General features: G+C 34.7%; 1 long non-coding RNA gene across 1 annotated transcript in view; it reads left to right on the forward strand.

Annotated features, from left to right (window-relative positions):
- The window catches only part of LOC130049306 (uncharacterized), a 40,538-nt gene extending 14,566 nt beyond the window's left edge, over positions 1 to 25,972 (forward strand). Inside the window, exons 2-3 of the long non-coding RNA XR_008797809.1 lie at positions 25,220 to 25,379; positions 25,859 to 25,972. This is a non-coding gene — a long non-coding RNA (uncharacterized LOC130049306). The remainder of the gene's footprint in view (positions 1 to 25,219; positions 25,380 to 25,858) is intronic.
- Positions 25,973 to 26,641: the final 669 nt, after the last annotated feature.

Here is a 26,641-nt window from a genome sequence, read left to right on the forward strand (position 1 = left end):
CCGGATCTCCCGATTGAAGGACGGGCTCTCTACCACTAAGCCACGACATCTATGACGTCACACCCTTAAAAATCTTTTATATGTTTACTTGCCCTAGTTAACGTTATACTTTCGATATATCGGCAATAGTTTTAGTTATATCAATGCATGTTCTATAAATTCTTTTCATTTTGATCTTAGTAATTCTGTTGGTGTCGTCTAAATAAAAACGTTCTATAGCATTGAAGGTCCGATTTGTCGGACAGCAGATTCGTTTGTTTACGCATCAAAATTCTATAGCTTTTGATAAAAACACCACATAGGGGTGTATTCTGCATGGAAATGATGTAGACTCCACATAAGTATGTTGTTTTAATTTTTCAAAGCAACATAATTAATAAAATACCCACAACTCTCACAAAAATAAATAATTCCGGATTGCTCTCGATTTAATTCAAAGTTGATATTCATCAACAGCACACCTTTCGATCCAAAAAATCGTTCGTGCAAAATTTATTTGTATTGATAGATTTTGATAGACTACAGTCAGTTTCTGGATCGAAGGTCGTGTTTTATAGGAATTATATTACTAAATTTGAAAAAAGTGGAGATTTCTGCAGAAAACCAGACCGATACCGGTTTTGTCTTGTATAGAATTCCACAAGCTGACGTTTTGGCGGGGAAATCTTGGCACGTCGCGATGGTATAAAGATTATATTATCAAATGATAACAATTTTATTTCAATTAATTCTGCTTTATTTTTTAACACACCACAGGGCCGATATAGCTAAACATGGTCTTAGTCCTTTCTCATGTAAATGATTTGGTGCAAATCCATGGCTTATGTTAAAGGCATGGTTGAATCTTAATTGTTTAATACGATCTTCTACACAGAGTGTGTTTATTGAATCTAAAATATCACAATTTATACTAGTTCTGGGGTTCAGGTTTAAGGCGAATCTTATTGTTTTGTTTTGAAGTACTTTGAATACAAAGAGGAAGATACGGAACAGTGATCAATATCATAACTCTTATACTGAATGCAAAATGCAGAGCTGAACAAACGCAGAACATGAATACACAAGAGGTTGAACCAGAGGCCTAGGAGTTGTAGGTGTCCCCTGTCGACCGATCATACCCACCGTGAGCCCTATATATTGACTAGGTAAATGGAGTTATCCGCATTTATCCGTTATCTAGTGCAAATCAACATACAAAACAACGTAACAGTTGGTATTAACCACGAAAGAGCAATTTAGCCAGTGATAGGTTGTCTTTCCAAACTATATCATTATGACAACCGCAAATCTTCCGAAATGCTTATTTCATGTACAACTCTTGAAACCCCTGTACAGTCCCGGAGACGTTCTACTTTATCATTAGTTCTATTCGCTCACCCGACCTTTACCGTGCGTTATCCGTGTGTTCACTATCCGCTCTCCGTGCATTCACCGTGTGTTATATATTTACAGGTTTGAACTCACCGTGCGTTCAACGTTCATAACGCATTCACTGTTTACTGCCATTCGGGATTTAAAAGTGCAATTATTTATTTTCGTAGCAAAGCAAACATGAAAAAGGAACGCATGGGTAAGATTGAAAGTAAACGTTCTTATTATATCAGAAATTTAATATATAAAGTACAAATATCGGATTATCAGCTGCGAAAAGTGAAGGGAAACTACCGATCGGTCATCAATATCAAAGACTATAATAAATTATTGTTATTAGCATTAAACAAACACCAGTATAATTTAATTAAAGAGTGGTAGTAATTCTAAATAATAGAAAAATGTAAGAGCCTGTAGTAATGAATACAACCCTTATTCAAATACAGGTAGAGAAGAACGAGCAACGATCACTGGTACGAGGAACAGAATGATACAGATTCATTAATATACCCCCACACACAAATTATCATTTTAACATTTTAAAGTTTGGGCAAAAGAACAATTTACTATATATGTGTTGGTCTCACTTGACAATAATTGTATGTAAGTCAGTTGATTCCCTTAAGCTTCACTCCCATTTCTCTTTTACTTAAAAAACGATGTTATATCCCAATGCACATTCGTGTTCAAATGTCAAATTGATTTGACAAGTATTTCTGATTACTGTGTGCCTATATTGATGGCATGTATTGTCAATGAATGTAGTTATTCCTCTCCCCAAATTATATATCTTGGTATCGTTTGTCTCTAATATAAAGATGCAATTGTTCTCGTACATTTCTGCCCCACATTTGATTTACGTACATGAATAGTTCATTACAACAAACAATTAAGTTTCTGCATTTAATATATGTATTGCACAATCTAAATGTAAATTTGTGGTTACACCATTTTCATCGTACGCACATTGATTCCAAAATTATTTCCTCAGGTCGATGTTTTATACATATAGTTCCAATAAAGTGAATTACGAAAAATCTACATGGGAAGAAACATTCCACACTATTTAGAAGCGTTCGGATGCCACTACGAGGTACCTGTTCTACCGTGTAGATTGTTTACTGTATTTATATTGACTCTTTTCTGACATGATTTTTTGTTTTAATTGCGTGTAATTCAAACGACATCACTGATACATTTTGAAGTCGTGTTTGTGCACCTGTAAGTTCCTGGCGCTAATTACTAGACTATCTTTATTGTACATGCATCGTTTATACTCATGTAATAAGAAATTAAATACTATGTATCTTAAGTCAAAATATAAAATACATGCAGTATACAGTATAAGGAGATGACGCATCAATATTCATGATTTATGAAAAAGTAAACAATTCTTTATATTATAGTATGAAAAACATATGTACTTGCACAAACATTAACAATCAGATGCATTTATGTATATATATTATCTACCTGATTATAAAGTAAGTACAATCCAAGGAAAACATCCGAAATATACCGACTGAATAGACCATTTTGCATTCACCGTGTACTCACCAATCGCATTGCGTTAATCGTGCGCTCACTGTTCACCAAACTGTGCTCACAATTTGATCTGCGTGTGTTCATTGTTTTGCTCTGGGTGCGTTCTTCGTTCAAGTAGGCAATCATACCGTTTCAGGGACTGCAGCATTAACTTTTATGTCGGTAGCCTGACTCGATTTACAAAAACAATAATCATAACGTAGAATATGGTGCGTATGGTATCAGCTATTAGATAGAAACACTATATCAAAGGTTAATGGGAAATTGATTAACAATAAGCTTCATTCCATGAAGATCAATGTGTTGGGTTATTGGTTATGAGATTGATCATTGTTCGTTATCTTCACCTTGCATTAATGAGACATATCATAACGTTTTTGTAAAAGCTCTAAGCTGTTGGTGTGGGGGAAACGTGAGTACTCGGTAGAAACCCATGGATCAAAAATGATCGGTCACAATACCCTATGCCATATAACCACTGTCGATACTGACTATCAAGCTAGGGTTCCAGTGGTGAGAAGCGAGTGTATTAACCACTACGATACCCGGACACCCGACCTCTATCAAACCAATTGGAAGATAGTTTGCGTTCACTCATGTAGATATTATCATTTGGCAAATTTGCAAATTAGTTACATTTAACATGATATGTTTAAATCTTAAAAAGGTACCTCTCCTGTGCTTGTTAGGCACATACTTGTTTTACTTTAAACACTTCGTAAGGAATTACTGATATTTCTCCAGTCTTGAAACATGACGATGTGTTGCAACAAACAAGGTCTACCCTCTTCACTGTGCCATGATTTATCACAAGTCTAACACCTTCAACAAACATTGTAGGAATCTAAATTTGTGTCACCCAATGCTTTAAATTTCCGTATAAAGCCTACCCTAAATTTGCTACATATTCTCTTAAGAATGCATTGAAGTTGGTCAATTGCCTCTTAACTTACTTGTACATGTGTAGAAATCATAATCTTTTGATGATGGTGGTGGTTATAAACATTCCTTTTTTTCGCGAGGAGAATAACATTTTGTATGCAAGGCAAGTTTCCGCGCTAATTTCTCTAAAATGCATATCCTGAAACTGAACCTCCGTGGGGAAATAGTCTACCCTGTTTTATTTACTTGGTGCTTCCTATCAAGTTCAATCGACCATATCATTCTTCGCGTGTGACTTAAGGTCATGTTTAAGAATTATTAAAAAAAATGAAGCTTAATATCCTATTGTTTTGGGTGTAAGTCATTTATTAATATTAAAAAACTAAAGACAGTGTTCAAGTACCACAACATATATACGCCTCCTGTAATTTCACTTCGCATGTTTACTTAAGATGTCAAGAGTCATATGACGTCATTTGACCAGATTATACAAGACGCAAATAGATGATCATGAATCGACACGGCGCACAGCCAGCTGTACATAAATCAATAAAAACATGACATGATAAAAAATAATAAGTTTCACAGAATCGAGTATTCACTGTCCAATTTGGATCATCCGCTTGCAAATAAGTTAAAAATGGCCCGCAAGATGAAAACCTACCCCTGCACTTTGTTTATTTGTGTTTTTTCTCGAGTTCAGTGTATTGTTCAAGAATATTTCAAGATTTGGACAGTGATTTCTAGATAAAGCCTTGTTCAAAGCTTTCAAATAATCTCATGGTATCACAATACATTTATTTTCCTCTTACCGCCGTCCAGTTTTATCTTCGATATGCATGTAAACACGCTATCTAATTAATATTCAAACGCAGCACTGATGTAGAATATTGATCCAAAATTAGATACTGGAAAGGGAAGTAACACGACTGGGAAATTACAATTTATTAAGTAAATGTATTCTAACCAAGAAACATTTACTTTAGATTTAATCTTTTAACTCTCTCTATATATTTTTTATCGCCAATCAAGGTTCCTTGGGAAGGGGGGGGGGTGTACAGTAATGAAAATAAGAAAACAATTATTCAGAATTACTAATACTATCAGAGTTGACACGTCTGCACTGCACATATCTATAACTATATATGAAATACTGATTGCAGACAAGATTTAAATTAACAACATGATATATACAATAAAATAACCCAACTGCCTCACACATCAGTTTCTGAGACAGTGGATAGGTCCAAGTGTGTTGTGTGAATACATATAAAATTGTAATCAAATCAGTATTATTATAGTTTAGTAAGTACAGTATGTAAGTATAAAACACATGTACATGTAGGATCCAGTTGTTCTGAATGTTTTATGCTAATGCAGAGAGGTTAGAATATAATGATTGATATATAAATGAAAACAATTAAGTGTATGAAGTGTTCAGTGAAGAAAGTATGAATTGTTGACTTGATTACAGGGGACACCAAGAGACAGTGCCTGTTAACAGTCTGATATTAAATGTATTGTACCGGACTGTTGGTCTTGTATTCCCATTAACCAAGACAGTTATATTTAACAACTAATTTCAGATACATTTTAAACTCTAGTTTGTATTCAAACATTGTACGTTTGTAACGACATAATGATAACGAAGCGGATAAAAGATCTGTTTACAATCAGATTATTTAAATTCCAATCTCAAACCTCATGAATGAATGACAGTCTGATTACCCCCCCCCCCCTTTTTTTTTCCCTATCGTCGTCAGGGACCATTAGAAGGGAGCTGGTTTTAATCAGACTACACACATAAATATACATGCACTATCTACCTTCGATCTAGGCCTAAAACGAAATAATTCCTTGAATGTGTTAAACAAGCAAATGTGTAATATATGTATTACATATATTCAAATAATATTTCTTCGCTTTGGTATGAATACAACACACCAGTACCTGTATATTTTTTTTGAAAATTAATCTGATGCAAAGAAGTATGCATTTAATTTCACAGAGATCGGTGCGGTGTTGAATTATCTGCATTACCTCGAACACATCATACGTGATGGCCATTAGTACAGCCAGTTTTTATATTTCTGAACTTAATAACAGATCGAACTCAGTGCGTAATTTGTAACTGACGATTCGCGGTGCAAATTATGCGCTGATCCAGGAATATAGTCTCGGGTGTCAATCCCTGCATTGGGGGTGGGGGTGTCTAAACAAGGTTACAAATATGCAGTATCTACTAAATAGATGTAGAATATATACAAAAATATGATACACTACATGTATGTTTTCATGAAACACTGTTGAAGGGTGGTTGTCTATATCTGGACCAATGCTGCTCTTGCAATGAAACCACATTAGGGAAGGGGATAACTTAATTTGATAGTTTTAAAAAACGATTAAAATGTCATGGAGTTATTACTTTTCGAATTGAGTGGGTTTGGGTAGGAGTCTGGACCCATGCAGCATCTGCTCTTGCAATGAAACATACATAATGAGGTGGGGGGTATATGTATCTTGTTCTACAATGAATATGTGTATTATATCACTGTGTATATAAAAAAAATCCGTGGGAATACTTAATGACTCGAGTTGGATTTCTTTTAGAAATAGTTTAAGGTGACAACTTGAAAATCAAAATTGCTTTCAACAAAATATGTATCTAGAATACAGCCATCATACAAGCTACTGGAAAACCAGAAGTGACACATATTCCTCCACTACTTGGGGAGGGGTATATTTTCCCAGTTTTTAGAAATATTCTTAATTCATTATTGAAAATAAAGACAAGTGGTTGCAGTGTGTAAAATATCTAGTTTATCAAATGAGTGCCAATCTTTTTACTTCATATGACCCCCTCCCCCCTTCACTCTCAAATACTTTTTATCACTTGACCATGAAAATGTAGAAATATTAAAATTTGAAGTACTCAGTCAATGCAAAGTAATTCAAAATGAATTTCAATTAAGTTTCAATAAAACTATTTCTCATTTTGTTTTGTGTTTAATTGAAAACATTCATAAAACACAAGATTAGATGCTTTTTCAGCAGTCATTTTCTTCATATTAAAACTTCACAGTTTACTAAAGTTCATAAGCACAAATGTAGATGACAATTCACATCACTGAATGCAATTAGTGGATATCCTGGTTTGACCACTATATCCAGTAGTAACCAGCTGTTGGAGATGAATATTATCTACTGGAGTCAATATGGCTGTCATCTGTGGGTACTAAATGAAAAAAAGATGAAAGTTACCAGTCAAAAATATTTAAAACACAATACTGTAGGTCTAAGTGTTCAAGTTTATATGTGCATTATAACATAAAACATTCAAATTTCATACCATACAGCAATATCAAAACATGTTTCATATGAATTTTCTCTTATTTATCATTTTGAAGAAATTAATATTAACTAGATGTAAATAATGCCTATATTTATGTATATCCAGTGCCTGATTGGATTATTTAAAGTTTGTAAAAATTACCTAGAGATGTGGAAAATTGGAAATATCATGCTCTTTGAAAAGTTCGCATTCTTGTTGGTATCATGCACATCTGTAAATAGCATTATCTCATATTATAAATACATATGTCGCAAACATTCAATGTATTAAAGAAGGGTCTCAAATAAACATAAAAATGTGGGCAATCAGTATGCATTCAGGGTTTTTTATTTGTCTTCCATTTATTCAAACTGTAATGTAAACGAAAACATCCCAAGTTTATTTTTTTTCTCGTATGTCACTTGATAAAATCAAATGTGACTGTAAATCTAGAGCATCACAATTAATGTAATTACACACGCATGTGTGAAAGATTTTACCACAGATACCTGATGCACTGATACTAGCGCCACCCCCCTCCCCACCCCCACCCCCATTTTTGAAAATATTTTTTGCAGCGATAAATCTGAAATGTGTTGATTCCCGGTCTAACTCATTTCTTTTGATTTTTAAAGTACTGTAATCGTTTCACACTTTTTGTAAGCTTTAGAGATTGGCCTTGTCCGGGTATAAGAAAAAAATGAGCACACATTTTTTAATAAATTATAGGTTGCTAATGTTATACATGTACTACTAAATTATATATACAGTTAGATGTCATATGTACATGCCAAATATATATACACGTTTTTACATATATGCATATGAACTGTTAGTATTTAGTTTGTCATCATTATACATATCTCATCATTGTGTAAAATGATTGTATGCCAACATGCTTGGTGGATCAATAAATAAATTAAATCCTACCGGTAGAAGCTTACAAAAAGCGTGAAAGGATTACTTGAATCGAAAGAAGGATGAGGTAGATAGGAAATTTACTTATTTCAGAGAAATTATAGCAAGGAAAAAATCAAAAGAAAGAGGAGGGAAGGGGGGGGGGTAAGTACATGATTGTAATATCCATACTTTTAGGTGCCTGTGGATTTTACTGCCAAGATACCCGCCTGTACTCATGTAAATCATGTTTATATAAACAAACAACAACTGGTACCATTTGAGCATCAGTTCTCTAACATATAGGCCTATTTTGCGTGTGTGCACCTAATTTGCTACACATCGGCTACGTGTGACGTGTTCAGTATGTAAACAAAGAACATCAAACTATGTATATACTACCTCTAAAGTATTGAGTCAATGTATAAAACACAGTAAATATTGCCTACTTTCATAGTTGACAACTTTGGTTTCAGGTATTCATACATCATTATTTCAATTACAAGAATTTACCTCGATTTTTCCGATTTCAAAGTTGTACAGCTGACATCTTCTGAACGTCGCGTCGTCTTTGGCATGTGCCTAGTAAGCGCATTTTCGACGCTGATTCCAACCATACGACAAACTTCACCGGGGTATTTCTTATCATAATGCCTTGTGATGTGTTGTCAAATCAGGGAAATTTGACTTATTGTAAGCGTAGAATAAAGGCAATATTCCGATATATTTTTATATGATCCTAAAATTAGAGTTTGTGTATGTGTGTCCAAATATGGATTGATTAAGGCGGAGCAACTGTCATGACGTATCAGCTCATTATGATCTCATTATGATACCGAGTTCATTCGTTACCTTAAGTGTCCTGCGTTGATATCCCACGCGTCCTTAATGACACCATGATAATTTCATTAAAATGTGCAGCCGTTGATAGGTAAATGACTTATACTTATCGTCTGTGCACTATTGGGGCAAATAAAGCGTTATATCTGGTGTGTCCAGGGGTCCGTGTTTGCCCAACTATCTATTTTGTATTGCTTGTAGGAGTTATGAGATTGATCACCGTTCGTTATCTTCACCTTGTAATAGGGACTTCGATTTCAATATAATTGTTTTAAAAAAAAATAACTGATCGGTATGATTATGTATGATATCTGTTTTAAGACAGCAAATTAAGACAGTTTGAAATTATCGTCAATTGATAATGCAATGTTGATAAGATACTACAGGAATATCTTAAATGGCTGTACATTTGGAAAATGTGGATATAGCGAACAATGATCAATTCCATAACTCCTATAAGCAATGCAAACTAGAGAGCTGAGGAAACATGAACCTCTTGATATACCAAATATGAGATCAGTTGTCTCTGAGGAGTAAGCATTCCCTGTCGATCGGTCAAACCCGTCATGAGCATTACAAGTGTACTTTTATCAGGTAACAGAGCTATCCGTAGTCAAAATTAGTCTGCCAAGCACGATTTAACAATTGTTATGAAACACACTTGACAGGATTTGACCCAATGATAGGCTGTTTTGACAAACTAGATCGTTATAACAACCAAATAATAAACGGATTGCTGACTTTAAACGATATTGTTGAAATTCATGCGCCATCAATTTGTTTATCACTAGCCTACTTCGATTTAGAAACCGACCATAAACAGAACAAGCTCTTGCTCATTGAATCACTGGAGATATATAAACACTAAATACAGATGATGGTACAATAATATGGGAAGTTGCAATTATCACGTTCGGGTCGTTAGTTTGCCGTTTATATGTTTTTCAATAAAATATCCAAGTATGAAGCAGAAAAGGACAACTCCGTGATGTATTTTACAGAGATATATTGAATCAACACATTAATGACAGTTATTATTTTAATAGATAAAAGCTCACCCATGCAAGGCGAAGATAAAGAACAGCGATCAATCTCACAACTCACACAATCAACACATAATAGATAGTTAGACAAACATGGCCCCTGAATACACCAGAGGTGGGATCAGTTGCCCAGAAGGAGTAATCATTCCCTGTTAACCGGTCACACCCGCCGTGAGCCCTCCATCCTGATCAGGTAAACTGAGTTATACGCAGTCAAAATCAGAATGCCAAGAACGGCTTAATAATCGGTATGAAACACGTCAGACAGCATTTGACCCAATGATAGGTTGTATTGACGAACTATCTATCTAAATGTTGAATTGAAGGCCACATCAGCAGATTTTCTTCTCACGTAGAAAGGTTCGAATTAATTCCGCTTCACATGAATATAAAAACAGGTCAGCTAACAAAGGAAATCAATTTACGTCCCTAGAAATTTCAACATATTGTTGGACGATCTGATAAACAAAGCCACCAATATATTAAATGTTTATAAAACTGAACCATGGTTTTGAAGAGTGTTATCCTTTGAACAGGCAGATGGAGTAGAAGTACGATAACCAACAGTAGAAGTGATCCCATATCCCCTATTAAGAATGCAAAACCCCGAGTAACCCAATGTTTGCGTCGGATACCATGACATAGTAAACGACTACTGTCAATAGACAACAATGTTGTTTTTTTTCCCCTCACATTCGATTTTTTATGTTATAACTTATGTATTGTTTTCATTACTTTATTAGGACGTCTCAGTAGAGTTGTTCAAATGAAAAAAAAATGTGTCAAATGATAAATTATGCCCCATATTATGTTACTATCATGCAATATAACAGGTGTCATATGTTATATGATGCCCATATTGTGTTAATACCGTGTAATGGAAAAGTTGTCAGATGATAAATAATGCCTCATATTATTCGTGTATTCCAATTTATTTCAATTTCAAGTCTACACCCTGTGTTTCCTACAGCTATACTTCTACTATTGCATCCAAACTTTTTAATTATAAACACACTTTGCAGTGCTTATATATAGACCATCTTATACGTAATCCACCAACATGTTCTTGTTCTGCATCTTCTTTCAACTATAGTCCAGCTGGACATGCCATTACTGGTGATGTTGATAGAGTTGAGAATGAGGACCTCAAATCACTTATTCTTCAAGGTCCTAAATACAGAGAATCTCGGTCTTTTAATTGGCGATATAACTTCATTATGCCAGACGATGGGCTAAATATGAAAAAAACAAGATTTTGATACATTGTCAGAATGAGTTAAAAGCATCAGAGGGATATTAAAATCCCGCATTAGACACATGAAAACAAAAGTACGTACCATCTATTCTTTTGTGTTTAGTAAACCAGAAGTGATAAAAGAATTAGATAGGTTACATGAGGAATATGTTTTTGGTTCCAGCTGACAAAGCTAGTAACAACATTGTCTTTGTCTGTAAGGCTCATTATTACAACTGTATTTTAAACGAACTTGGCATTAATTCCACTTTTGGTAATCATACTTATACTCTAACTGCCTTTTCAAAAGATGAAATCCTTCAAAACAATGCTTCAGTTTTAGACACATCTAATATTCCAGTCAATGGGTCGAGTGGATATGAGTTACCGTACCTATACTGGATTCCTAAACTACATAAAAACCCTTACAAACAAAGATACATTGCTGGATCCAGTAAGTGCTCTACCAAGCCCCTATCTTTGCTCCTCACGAACATGTTAACAGCTGTGAAGGAGAAACTTCAAACGTGCTGTGCGACTACATATACCAGAAGTGGTGTTAATCAAGTGTGGATTCTAAAAATATCTAAAGAACTTTTAGTAAATTTGAAATCACAGATTTTTTTCACAAATCAATAGCATTAAAACCTATGACTTTTCAACACTATACCCGACCATTCCTCGCGCTAAATTAAAGACTAGACTTTTTGACATCACAGACAGTTGCTTCTTCAACAAAAACGGAAAACGTAAATATTCATATTTAGTGATCAGTCATTTAAAAACTTACTTTGTTAAACACCGCTCTGATTCCACGCACAAGTACTCTGAAGTTGAAATAAAAAAAATATGCTAGAGTTCCTCATTGACAATATCTTCGTGGTCTTTGGTGATCAGGTCTTCCAACAGTCTGTTGGAATTCCCATGGGCACGACTTGTGCTCCTTTGTTAGCTGACCTGTTTTATATTCATATGAAGCAGAATTTATTCAAAAACTTCTACGTGAGAAGAAAAATATCTCGCTGTGACCCTCAATTCGACTTTTAGATATATCGATGACGTTTTATCTATTAACAATGATAGCTTTCATTCACACATCGATTTGATATATCCCTGTGAGCTCGAAATAAAGGACACCACAGAGTCGTCCACTTATGCTTCATACTTAGATAGTGTATTGGAAGCAGACATTAACGGCAAACTGACAACTCAACTGTATGACAAACGAGATGATTTCAGCTTCACCATCGTCAACTTCCCACATTTATGTAGCATTCCATTATCACCTACATATGGTGTTTATATATCTCAACTCATTCGATATGCAAGAGCTTGGTCTGGTATAGTCAGTTTTTAAATCGAGGTAAGCTACTGACAAACAAGTTGATGGTACAGGGATTTCAACAGTCTCGATTGAAGTCAGCATTTCGCAAATTATATGGTCGTTATAACGATCTAGTTCGTCAATACAACCTCGCATTGGGTCAAATGCTGTCTGACGTGTTTCATACCGATTGTTAAGCTGTTCTTGACACACTGATTTTGACTGCGGATAACTTCGTTTACCTGATCGGGATATGGGGTTCACGGCGGGTGTGATCGGTCGGCAGGGGATGCTTACTCCTCCTAGGCACCTTATCCCACCTCTGGTGTGTTCAGGGGTCCGTGTTTGCCCAACTATATATTTTATATTGCTTGTAGGAGTTATGAGATTGATCACTGTTCGTTATCTTTACCTTGAATTATGTTTAATAGAAAACCGTTTACAAGGTGCAGGTAAATCCCTGGTCAGATCAATCTTCAATCACAATACCATTGTCATAAGCATACTACAAAGTATGCTGCTACATAGCACTACAAAACGACTACCACATACTACCCAAAACAAAGGTACGTATATACTGGGGGATTCCCCTTATTGGTAGGACTTCTAGTATTCATATTTTTAGTACAAATTGAGCACATCGATAAGTTGGTGTGGTGTCATACAATATGTTAAAACATGGTGCAATATTTATTCAGTAGCTGCTTCATTCATTCTTACCACATTCAAACAATCTAAAATGTCAAAAGAAATTATGGCTATAGGAACTAGATTTTAAAATGCATTTGACATGTATGTTGTGTTGAACACGCCAGTACCACTATCCCTTGATTAACACGGTGAATTACAATAGTAGTGTATTATAACACAACATGAATTGTTTCTTGTCTTAAAAATAGGAAATATGCATCTCTTTATGGACAATTAAGCCTAGTGTTTACCTTTCGAATGAGGCTTAAATCATTACTTTCTTTAAAAAAAATATCTTTACGTGAGGGAAACGTATCAATACATATAATTGGATATTTAGCACGTGGATGTCTTATAATTTCATGATCATTGCATAACCTTGAATAACTCGTGACATTTGTGTCGGTTTTCGTAATGATTCAGATAAAATTGTGTCGGTTTGCCGAGATGAGGTGGCAGTTTTTTTTTTTATCTCTAAGCAACGAAGAAGATTTTTCCAGAATATATCCTAGTTTGTATGTGGTGCCATTTTATTCGCTATGAACATAACATATTGCACTACCATCGGTATATCAAATCATCTTGCAGTCTCTGTTAATTCTTATAGACATATTATTACCATAATTAAGATAAGAAAGGGACGATAATTCCCACCCGAGGCACGCGACACTCCATTTGATTGGAAGTACATGCTACAGTACTGAAATAAACGTGGTACCTCCTAGCATATGTATGTGACACCCAGTGGATAACATTCCTGAAACCTCTAGTTTACCACATTAAATTTTATGATTGATGGTGTTAAATAATGTTGGCACATCCAACATCACCATGCCAGTGAACATCTCTTTTGAAATATCGCTTCTTATATGCAGGGTCCGTGTTTTCCCAACAATCTATTTTGTCTTGCTTATGAGATTTATGAGTTTTGGTTATCTGATACATTCGATGTTATTTTCTGTGTTTTGGTTATCTGATACATATGGTGTTATTTTCTGTGTTTTGGTTATCTGATATATACGGTGTTATTTTCTGTGTTTTGGTTATCTGATATATACGGTGTTATTTTCTGTGTTTTGGTTATCTGATACATACGGTGTTATTTTCTGTGTTTTGGTTATCTGATACATTCGGAGTTGTTTTCTGTGTTTTGGTTATCTGATACATACGGTGTTATTTTCTGTGTTTTGGTTATCTGATACATACGGCGTTATTTTCTGTGTTTTGGTTATCTGATACATACGGCGTTATTTTCTGTGTTTTGGTTATCTGATACATACGGCGCTATTTTCTGTGTTTTGGTTATCTGATACATACGGCATTGTTTTCTGTGTTTTGGCTATCTGATACATTCGGAGTTGTTTTCTGTGTTTTGGTTATCTGATACATACGGTGTTATTTTCTGTGTTTTGGTTAGCTGATACATACGGCGTTATTTTCTGTGTTTGGGTTATCTGCTACATACGGCGCTATTTTCTGTCTTTTGGTTATCTGATACATTCGGCGTTAGTCTCTGTGCTAAAGTTGAATGTGTCGGCTCGCATGTCCCTAAACAAAGATGAACGAATCTTGACGTAAATTCTTAAGTCACATGTACAGTTATGCAAATTATTGTGTAACAAGGCGATGAATTCACGTTCGTAATCACTGATCAATGTGCCACAGACACCAGATGCTGTAAATAATTGAAAAATTACATTATCTACCGTCAAAACCTTCTTATTTTTGATTGGAAGTGCGTATAGTTATTTTGAAATCATATCTACAACGGTAAACACATATGCGAAACCACCCATAGGGAGGTTGTAATTTTTTGTATAAATCCATTCCCCACACGTCAGAAGTTCCAGAAGGAGTGGGATGTGCAGTATTCTGTGTTTTTGTTACTTCCTGTTTAAGTTTCCGTTCTGACAATGGTCACTGTAACACGAAGAGAAACAACGTCTATATATCCTTTATCAGACTGACTGTTATATACACACTCAGTAGAGGTAATTCTATCTTTATGGATACTCAACAATGAAGGGTATAAAAGGTCAGTATAAGTAGTATCTGTTCGCACAGTTATTTCATCATTGGATGTAGTTGTCGAAACGAACCTTTATGTGTGTTGTGATTGACGGTGTGCTATATAGAACTCGAATACGTTCGTTGTGCAGGAATCATTGTGTACGAGGTGCTTCAATAGCAACGACAGGAAAGTCAATGTTATCCTATGTGTCCGCATCATACACATCACCGACATCTATGATATCTGCGCAAATTTCTTTGTCATTTAAGAGAGACGAAAGTTATTATCTATTTGGTAATGTAATATGAAATTGGAAATTCATCGACATAGGGGAAGGATGGGTCCTCTTCATCTGAATTATCTATTAACAATTTTGGAAATCCTGGGTTCCGCGACAAAGCTTCTGCAACAATCATTTGAGCAGCTGACTTGAAATCAATCGAAAATTCGTATCATTTTAAAAGTGCAAGCCATCACTCATAGGTAGCAGCTTGCAATTGCTTTTAGAATAGCGGTTTAATATTGATTATCACAAAAAACGCTAATATCCTTTCCATATAGTAGGAAGAAGAATATATTATGGTAGTGACCATACCAAGAAGTTCTAATTTTGTCGAATCATAAGAGTTCTGCCATTTTATCAATCCTTCGGATCCAAGCCGCACGACACGAAACGTTCCATCAGGGTCTATTTCGTACAACAATTTTCCCGATTCCTTTACTGGAAGTATCTACGGCAAGATGAAGCTCAACAACACCATGGTAAAACACGAAAACAGAACTTCCCTATAGAAGATGTTTCAATTTTCAGAATGCGTGTTCTTGTCCATCGTTCCGCAAATATTTAACTTTATATTCTAACATTTTGTTTTGAGGTGGGAGACGACATGGTTGACGATGCTTTGATAGTACGTTTAGTTTAAGGTAATTTGTGTATTACATCACTTTGATTACATCATTACCAGGATCCATAGACATTTCTGAAATGTTTAAAGCCATCAGGTTTCAATTCTAGGTGAACACAAATGCTGTCAAGGAACTGTTGCACTTTTGTTTGGTAACTACTCAAAGTAAACAATCGTTTACTATATGCATTATCTACATTTAGACATTCTTCAACAATAGATTTTACGTGATCAAACAATAATTAAAAAAAATAATTCAAAATATGCCATTACGTTATTTATACCAACATTGACCAATTTCTCCGACAAATTAAAAGCTTCACAGATACGTGGTGACCATTGTCTAAATAAACATGCAAAATTTTCGAGAGAAAGTTAAAACAATATACATCACACTTGTATGGATATATAAAAACACCAGATAAATTGATGAAGAGGTCTTCCGTTAAACATAAAGTTTGTATATACATACGCACATTGGTGATATTTATTTAAAGATATATTGCAATTGAATCCTCTTTCAATTTGAATTTTGAGACGTATCATTGTCAGATGTTTTTATCTGTTATTCATAACACCTCTATCAAAAACATGCATATGAAAATTAAAATATTTAAAAGCAGCTGCTATATTATCTACAAAACAGTGTGAAAAAATCGTAGCGAAACCAGACAAGGTAACCCAACTTTACAATCGATGCGGTCTTATCTTCAGCAACACTTGAAGAGTTGTTGTTCTTTGAGCTATAGCGATTGCAAATGCTTACATCAATTCCCCATCGAATAAGCATGGTATGTTATTTTTATGAAGGTACAATATCAAATACATTACCTGTTAAGGGCAACAAATCCAGAAAGACGATACTGTACAAACAGTTCCGTTATCTACGTTTCTCTACCATTTGTTTCAGTTGATAAAGTAAGACCAATCTCCACAATTCATACCATGCTTCAAGAGCAATACATATTATTTCTCTTCAATTAACAATGTATCCGATAACACTACAGGGAATTCAAAATGACGTACACACTCAAAAGCACTTTATTCGGAAGTCATTACACTACACGCGTGTTTATAAGTGTTTGAATACTCCATTCAGATCACTACATGTGGTTCCGGTTGCTCGTTCTTATATGGGTGACTTGGTCTAAGTAGGGTGTATTTTAGAAGAAGACCCTTATACACTTTAGTTGTTGAATGGTTAGGGATACTGTGTTGTATTAGGATGTTGCGATGTTCATCATACTAATCTAACACTGATACGCAATGTGGCTGGTTGGTCACCTGATGCTGTACTATCTTCACAATGTGGACATTGGTTCTTTGTTGTGTTTTTAATCTGATTGATAAAACAAACATTCTCAAATGAAGATCGTGTGGTTGTCTAAGAAATACCATTGCAGTTAACTTAAATATCTGTTTATTGATATAGGGGATTTATATTCCTTTTGATCATATTCCAAATATCAATGACTTTACCGGAATACGTAGCGATGGTAGAGTGAATACCTATTTCTACACGTGTTTTATCCCACTCCCTAATTGCGAAGAATGGGTATATCTGCACACGCATTTTAAAAGAAAGAATGTAATACAATATCCCAAACAGAGCAAACATTTGACTTAACACTCAAACACCAATAAAGCGTTTCGCTATTTTCATTTTCCTTCATTCATTCCTTTTCCTAGTTTTTGTTCTTATTGTTGCTGTGGGTTTATAAAAACATTTTTTGCTACTGTCTCATAAAACACAACAAGTAAGAATTTCTTAAGTTAAACATTAAGATAAAATAGGCATAGCACGTTCTCGTGATAGGTATTTAGATGAATAAAGCAAGTTATATTTTCATTACATGTACTTTGAAATGTCCATTCAGCCAGATGTTAATTACTATTGAACTACCTTCCAAACATCTCTCAGTAGTCATTCAGTCACGATTTAATTACCATTAAATCATTCTCATTTCTGATACCATTCAGTCGCCTTTCAGTAATAATTTCGTTATATTCCAGTGAATATCTAGATACGTTTCATGCATCAATGAGTTGAATTTATTGAGCGTTCAGTCTCCGTTCTATACTCATGTTGTCATCTTCTAATGATCAGTTCATCATATCTCCTTTTTGAATAATTATTCAACAATTTGGATGACTTCATTTCGTGCACAGGACCATTCAGTAGTCTGTTTCTTAAACGTTTTACATTTTAGAAATACTTTTAGAGGTTTGTGCGACACCAAGTAAACTTTTATGGTTTCGTGTTTAAGTTTATGTAAGCATTTGTCTCCATGTGATTAACATTTCGTCGAATATTAGCAACAATCCATACCGTATGGAATCCCTTATACTTCCATTTTGATATGAAAGGTGGATATAACGAACTGTTATCAACATCGTACCTCCTATAAGAAATATAAGATATATAGTAAGCCAATACCGGATATACCAGAGGTGGGATCAAGTGTTTAAGACGGATACGCCCCCCATTTTGATAGTTTGCACCTGCCGTGTGTCTTATATGCTGAATGAGTAAACGGATATATAATTTTTAAAGAATTACTTCAATCTAGATTATATTTCATATTATTCCTATCAATGTTTACATTATTTTCAACATTCCAATTTTAGTACTATGAAGAAAAACGCAATGATCGTTAATTTCACCCGATACATTTCACATGTGCTCATGTTTTTTTTTGCTAAAAAATGATGCGCATTTCCTGCACGTACCCTGGGTTAAGGTTAGAAAAGCAAAAAAACACAGGTATGTAAAGCAGATCATCACCAGATGTATGTCATTAAGGTGCTCTATCAATAACTGTTTTCCCTCCTGATGTGTCCGGGGATATCCGACTCCTCTATCCTTAGCATTATATTCCTAATGCATGAAACTAATCACCTTTCGTTGTGGTAACCTTATAACCATTACATCACTATCAATCACATACACAGAAAACTTTAAACATTTATGAACAGGTATGCATGGAAACTAGTTTCAGTAAATCAGAGCTCTACCAGACAAGGCAACGTAACTTTACTATAAGTGCAGTCTTATCTTCTGCAAAACATCAAGAATTATTGTTCTTTGAGCTACTGAGGATATCCATGTTTATATTGATTTGCCTCGAGTAAACTATTTATACTTTCTGTGAAGGGTAAGCATCAAACACATTAATGGATATATTGTTGTAGAATAAGAAACCCAGAAAAAGAATGCTGTATTCCCATTTTTTTTACCCCATCTTATATCATTCCCATATCATTTGTTTTAAGCATTAAAGTAATATCAAACTAACAAAGATACGTAGCATATACCAATAGCAATTGAGTGTTAACAAATTTAACCCTCCCCTTCTTAGATAATTTCCCTGTCAATCATTTATATATAGGTACAAAAAGCACATGTGTATAGTGATATATCTAAAATGATATTAATTCCATAGATTCTAGCATATATGTTAAATAAGATCAATATAATGTAATGTAGAACTGCACATTAAACATGTATATGACAAATCTATTGGATTATACAGTGGTTAGTTTTAAAACAACGAGTAACTTGATTTAGTTTCAGCTCAATTGACCATACCTCACGCGGAAGTCATCACACTGCGTGTGTAACTATAGTTCAGTTAAAGAATGTTTTCGGATTAATACGTCTAGTTCTCGTTGTACTTTCTTATTTGGACATATATGCATAAGGAAGATGTATTCTGGAACAATACGTATTTACAGCCTGTTTAAGTATTGCACGTTTAGAACTGTCATGTCACTGTTCGTTATCTTCAGCTTCCATATACAAGGTGAAGATAACCAACATTGATCAATCTCATAACTCCTACAAGCAATACAAAATAGACAGTTGGACAAACACGGACCCTTGGACACACCAGGTTTGGGATCAGGTGCCTAGGAGGAGTAAGCATCCCCTGTTGACCGGTCATATCCGCCGTGAGACCTATATCCCGACCAGGTAAATGGTGTTATCCGTAGTCCAAATCATATGCCAATTCCATTTATCCGAGTGAACTCCAAATAAAAGACACCACACAGTCGTCCACTTCTGCTTCATATTCAAATACTTTGTTGAAAATATATATTAACGGCAAACTAACAACTTAACTTTATGACAAAAAGGACAAAAAGGACGATTTCAACTTATCCGTCGTCAACTTTCCATATTTTGTAGCAATGTTCCATTGCCACCTGCACATGGTCTTTACATCTCTCAACTGATTTGATACACAAAAGCTTGCTCTGTGTATGTTCAGTTTTTAAATCGAAGCGGCTACTGACAAACAAGATGATGGCGCAAGAGTTCCTACAGTCTCGTTTAAAATCAGCATTATGCAAATCATACGGTCGTTATAACGACCTAGTTTGCCAATACAACCTATCATCGCTTCAAATGTTATATGACGTGTTTGCTTTCGTTATGAGTCAGAACAAACCCTTAATAGCTCAGCAAAACTTGCTAACAAAAACAAATTAAAGATTAAAAATATGTATTTACAGTTAATAATTGAAAGATAATTGTAGCAATAACAAAATACTAGCTTACGGTAGGTGAACAATAAATCCAAACAGAAAATAGTAACTCCAAATCCGGAAATCCCAGTATAATCCAAAATGTATAGAAAGTATTTAAATCAGGAAAATTTAAGTGTATATGTGCTAGGAATGAATTTTCTAGAACAATCTTAAAAGACAGTGATACAGCCATAACGGAATCTTTCTACCAAATATAACATGAGCTAGAACATTATCAGTCACAGGTGTCAACGACAAATAAACATCACTTCTCTAGATCACTCCAGGTCAGCTCAGTGCAAATAATATTATACGCAACACCCCCCCCCCTTAAAAAGTTTGAAAGATAATGAAAACTCATATATACAATATACATCAATTAAACAACAACAACAAAACAAACAACAACGACAAAACAAACAACAACGACAAAACATATTCATGACACACTTGATAGACTATCTGCTAAAACATTATCTCTGACTCTGATGTGTTTGATAGCAATATATAAAAATATACTCCATGTTGTGAGTCTTTAATTCGAGTTGAACGATGCAAGGAAGGTGTTTTCTTCTCATGTAGAAACTTTTGAATAAACTATGTATGATAAGAATATGAAAATTTCAGCTGGATATGTAACAAAGGAGCATAAGCTGTGCCTGTGTGAATTCCTACATGTTGTTGGAATACATGATCACTGAATACGAATATATTGTCGCTCAGGAACTATTCCAGCATGTTTTATTTTAATGTCGGAGTACGTGTGCGTGGTGTTTAAAAAAATAATAGTTTGGATTGATTGATTGATTGTACGCAAGGTAAAGATAACTATCAGTGATCAATCTCATAACTCCTATAAGCAATGCAAAATAAATAGTTGGGCAAACAGGGACCCCTTATCACACCAGAGGTGGAGTCAGGTGCCTATGAGGAGTAAGCATCCCCTGTATATTGTTTATTCTTCTTTTCGATTATTTTAACTCTTATGGAGACGTCACCGATACCGATGAAGGGCTTTGCATTTAAGCCTACGCTTGGCGCTTACGGCCAAAGAACAGTGGGAGTCTTTTTTAGCATACAACACCTACTGTGTCACGGGACATCCGTTTTTGGGGTGATCTCAGAGGAGGCATGATATTCACTCTTGATTCCGAGGGACCTGCGAGGGAGCTGGTTCTACGTGTTTTCTCCACTTATGTCTGTCGCGACCAGGATTTGAATCCTGGTCGTCTGCATGCGGAGCTGAAAGATCATTAAATACGAATATTTCCTTTTTCGTAACCGTTTGGCATTTTAGAATATATTGTAGATGTTGAAAGGATGTACATGCGTATTTTTTATTGTTTTATTTCTAATGTTGGTGGTAATTTGTCTCGTTGAAATCAACATATCATCGATTATTAGCACCACTTCATACCTTATATATTTGCTTATATTACCAGTTTGATATGATGAAGGTTACAAGCAATGATGAATTTCATAGATCCCTTTAGGAATACAAAATTGAAGGTTGTGCAAACATGTATCCCTCGATATACAAGAGGTAAGATTAAGTACCTTAGAGGAATGAGCACCCCCTTTCCACCAGAAAAGGTAACCTGACTTTGTAATACGTACAACTTAACACAGTTTTACAATACGTGCGGTCTTACTCGCCACGCGGGTATGCTAAGGTGAGACATGGAATTTGCTTTGGTGAAAATTCCACGAAAAGATGGTACAGTGACGCTACAATGAGAAGGCAGCTGAAGTCTGCCTACATGTTATACGGATTAGGTTATATTATCAGTTTAACTTGTATTTTCATTGTCCATACAAGACTGATTGTAGGATGTTCGATGAGACAACCAAATAAAAAATCCTTTCCCTACCAGTGGCTCAGACAAAAAAGGAGACCTGTTCAAATTTCGCCGCATTAGGAAGATATTTAAACTATAAAGCATGTTATGTCGGTTTACTGTTTTAGCAATTGCATTTCACTCGTATTTGTATTATTTCCTTATCCTAATCTTTCCAAATATTATATAATAAATACATATCATGTGTGTTACAAGCACTGTAAGGGGAAGGAATGTGATGGGATTTGCCCTTTTCGCTAATATTAAAGCTGTATGATCTGATGTCCGTGTGCTATCTTTGTGCAGAATTACTTTAAAGCATATTAATTAATGTTCCAAGTTATCAACTTCCCCTTATAAGCACATGCCTGAAAGCATTTACAAGTAAAATGGAAAGGAGATTATTTGAATGATAAATATAATAGGTACACACACATTCTAAAAATAAATCAACTGATGATCTGAAAGTCTGAACTGAACAAGTGACTGTTATTTGAAATGGTCGAATGACGTTTGTTTGTAAACACCAATTTAAATTCAATAATTTTGCTAAACAGATAAAATAATGCATGACATGTCGTACAGCTTCGTGAATAAGTACGTGCGATGATTTAATTAGTGGTGTTCTACAAGGTGGGTACAATTGTTGATGTTTGGACTATGCAAGGTGAAGATAACGAACAGTGATCAATCTCATAACTCATACTATACCATTTTTTTTTTAATTTCGACAATTTCTCCCAATTTCGGAAGCCATAAGACCCATGTAAATATTTTAGAAAAATCACCGAATGTTAAAAATTATTGTGATTATGGTGACGTTAAAAACAACTATGTACAGTGAACTCAATGGTAATACTTCATATCACTAGAGAAATATTTGGTAATAAAGTAAAGGGCCCCAAAGAAAATTGAATATAGGTGTGATTTAAGTCTAGGGCGTGTAGTCCTACCCCCAGTGAATGGAATCTTGTAAAATTTCTCGAGGCAACAGTATGCTCCATTTGCATTCATGAACGAACGAATTTCAGCATGCAACAATCCAGTCATATTGACCATGAACGCATCATGAACTTGTGGAAAGCACGCAACTGAAAATTTGAAAGCATAATATTTTAAAAACTGCGACATGTGTTATCTAAATTGTGCATAGTCACACATTAGATTAACATTGTAAACTTTAGGAAATTATTATGCCAATATTGTGGTATCCCAGCTCCAAAACCCAGTGCACCATTAGAGTTAATGTGTAACAAAGTGCAATGTGGATAGACGTTATGTGACGTCATGTCTACGTTTCGACGTACCTCATTATACAAATGTGCGAATCTTAGGAGTTCATGTTATGCAACATTTTTTTTTAAATTTTGTTTTCGCGTCACATGATGAAAACTACACAGATATATTTACCAGTTACGTTATTCAAACGGAATAGCTGTGCCCCCGCAGTACCCACATGTCACTTAAATTCAAGATGAAATGTTAAAGTTACTTTTATTGGTAAGTTTCATTTCTAAAATTATACTCCTTAGATTTAAGAAATCACTTCTTCGTTGAATTTGTTGAATTAAAAATGCATTTTGTTCATTTTTTGCACTATCTTTTTATGTGTAAGTTTGCATTCCAAAACACTGTTCCAATAAGCAAGCCCACTGAGGAATATTTCATGATTTATACAAGCAATGTAATTAAATGGTGATTCAATAAATGAATATACATTTGCCTCAAATACAAATCAATTGATATTGACCACGGACAACTCTTAAGTGTTGTTCAATTCTTAATGAAATGTAACTAAGTATTAAAAGTGTTAAATGGATTTTTATTGATCAATGCAAATAAAAACGTTGATCAAATTAATTACACATGTACATGTGTGCAACAAAGGTGTTCAATAAATCTGTCAAGCAATTTGACTCTAGTACAGACCTATATTATTATTATATATATATATATATATATATGTATATATATATATATATATATATATATATATATATATATATATATATATATATAAATATATATATAAATATAGAATCTGATAACTATCCATAAAAGGTCATGTTCTGGTGAACTTTGTATTTGCATATTGCATCATAATTTGATCCAATCAGATAACGCGTTTCAAATGAAGCGCGACGTTTCAACAAAAATGGCAGACATTGAACAAGTAGTGGAAGGAGTTTTGAAACAATTTGGTGTTAAGTGTTTAAAGGGTGAACAACGGGTTATTTTGGACTGCATGTTTGATAAAAAGGACTGTCGCCGTGTTCCTAACAGGTTTTGGGAAATCGCTCCCATTTCAAGCGTATTTACCAGTGAAGAGAGCTTTACTCCGTGATGATAGCTTCGGGAAAGTAATTGTTTGCTGTCCTCTCTTGTCTCTTATGCAAGACCAATTTAGAAAATTAACTTCCATAGGATTAGTAACTGCTGCTTTTTAAAGGCATGCATATATTTATTCGTTTTTACTTATATAATTTAACTGAAATTGGATCGCATGGTCGGTCTTAAATCGAAGTTCACTGAGGATCATCTAAATAATGATGGATAGGCATCATACATATAGATTATTCTGACAAGCAGTAGACCGTTAACAACAGATAAGAAATAATTGCTTGAAATGTGTTACCCACTATATGTTGCACTGCACCGCCACGATTTTATTCCAAGTTCACTGTTGAGCTGGTTCATTTATTGTTATCATTTTATTCTTTAAATATTGTGTTGGAAATGTTAAGTATTTATAAGCACATTCACTCTTGAATGCTCCAGGCACAGACAAGGAGACCGATGAAGTGATAGAGGCAGGAAAAGTAGACATAATTCATGTATCTCCCGAGTCATTAGTTGGAGGCGGCCAATGGAGATCAACAATACAAAGACTTAATGAAACCGTTATCGTAGTAGATGAATTCCACACAGTTATCACATGGTAATATCTTCCTATTCATGTATTTTACATTTATGACAGCTTTTTTAAACAACATATGAGTTAATAACTCAAATGAGATATTGTATACTGTCAGTGCTATTTTTTCATCGATATATTGATATTATTTTTTTTATTGACAAACAAGTTGCTCACACATTATTGACACAATATTTTGCTCCAAAGATGCCTAAGGTCTTTATGCAAAATATGTAATCATATTACAGAACCAACTATCAGCATTGTAAACCCCTAAACTATAATTATCTAAACTCTCACATGTTGTTGATTTTGATAGACATACTTGGATGTCTTGAATTTAGAGTAGGAACAAAAAATAACCAGCATTAAACACGGTTACTTGGTGTACTTCAACACATTTTGTGAAAAAGTGGAAGGAATATCGGTAGTTACATTTTTTAAAACTCGTTTAAATGGTTTTAATTTAGGTTCTTATTCATAACCTTTATTATCAAATTTAGTGATGGTCTAGAAGCAGATAAGGAGGATAAAGTGTTCCGAAAGTGGTTCCGGCGTGTTGGAGAGATCCGATCGTACTTTCCTGAGGCATCATTATTAGCACTAAGCGTGACTTGCACAAAGACAATTAAAAAGAGAGTGATAGAAGTTTTGGGACTGAAGGACTACACGAACATTACAGTTTCCCCAAATATAGAAAACAGCAAGTACATTGTGAAGAAAGTGGACCCGAACATTGAAAGTTCTTTGTTGTGGATTTTGGACTCATTTCGTGATTTAAAAGAGGAGTTCCCGCGGACATTATTTTAATGCAACTCAATAAGAGATGTTGGGTGTGTGTACAACTTCATAGTGTCTGAACTATCAGATGTTACTAACATTGAAAACATGGAAGAGATGTTTCATTCTGAAACAACAGAAAATTAAAAAAAGAAAACCCTTGAAAAATTGACTAAGGACAGTGTTTTGCGCATTACTGTTGCTACCAGTGCACTGGAAATGGGTGTAAATGTTTTTGCATGTCACAATGTTATAATATATGGACCTCGTAAGTGTTTAATAGACTTTGTCCAGAAAACAGGGCGAGTGGGAAGGGATGGAGAACAATAATGTGCCATTTTGATGTATTATGATCAACAACTACGGAATGGTGACCAGGACGTCAACGACTTCCTCACTTCAACTGATTGCCGAAAATTGCAACTGCTTAAGGCATTTCTTTCGGATAATGAGTTAAAGCTGGTAAAAAGTACCATAATACATACTTGTTGTGGCATTTGCGTTTG

Source organism: Ostrea edulis, chromosome 8 (genome assembly GCF_947568905.1).
Source record: "Ostrea edulis chromosome 8, xbOstEdul1.1, whole genome shotgun sequence".
NCBI lineage: Eukaryota > Metazoa > Mollusca > Bivalvia > Ostreida > Ostreidae > Ostrea > Ostrea edulis.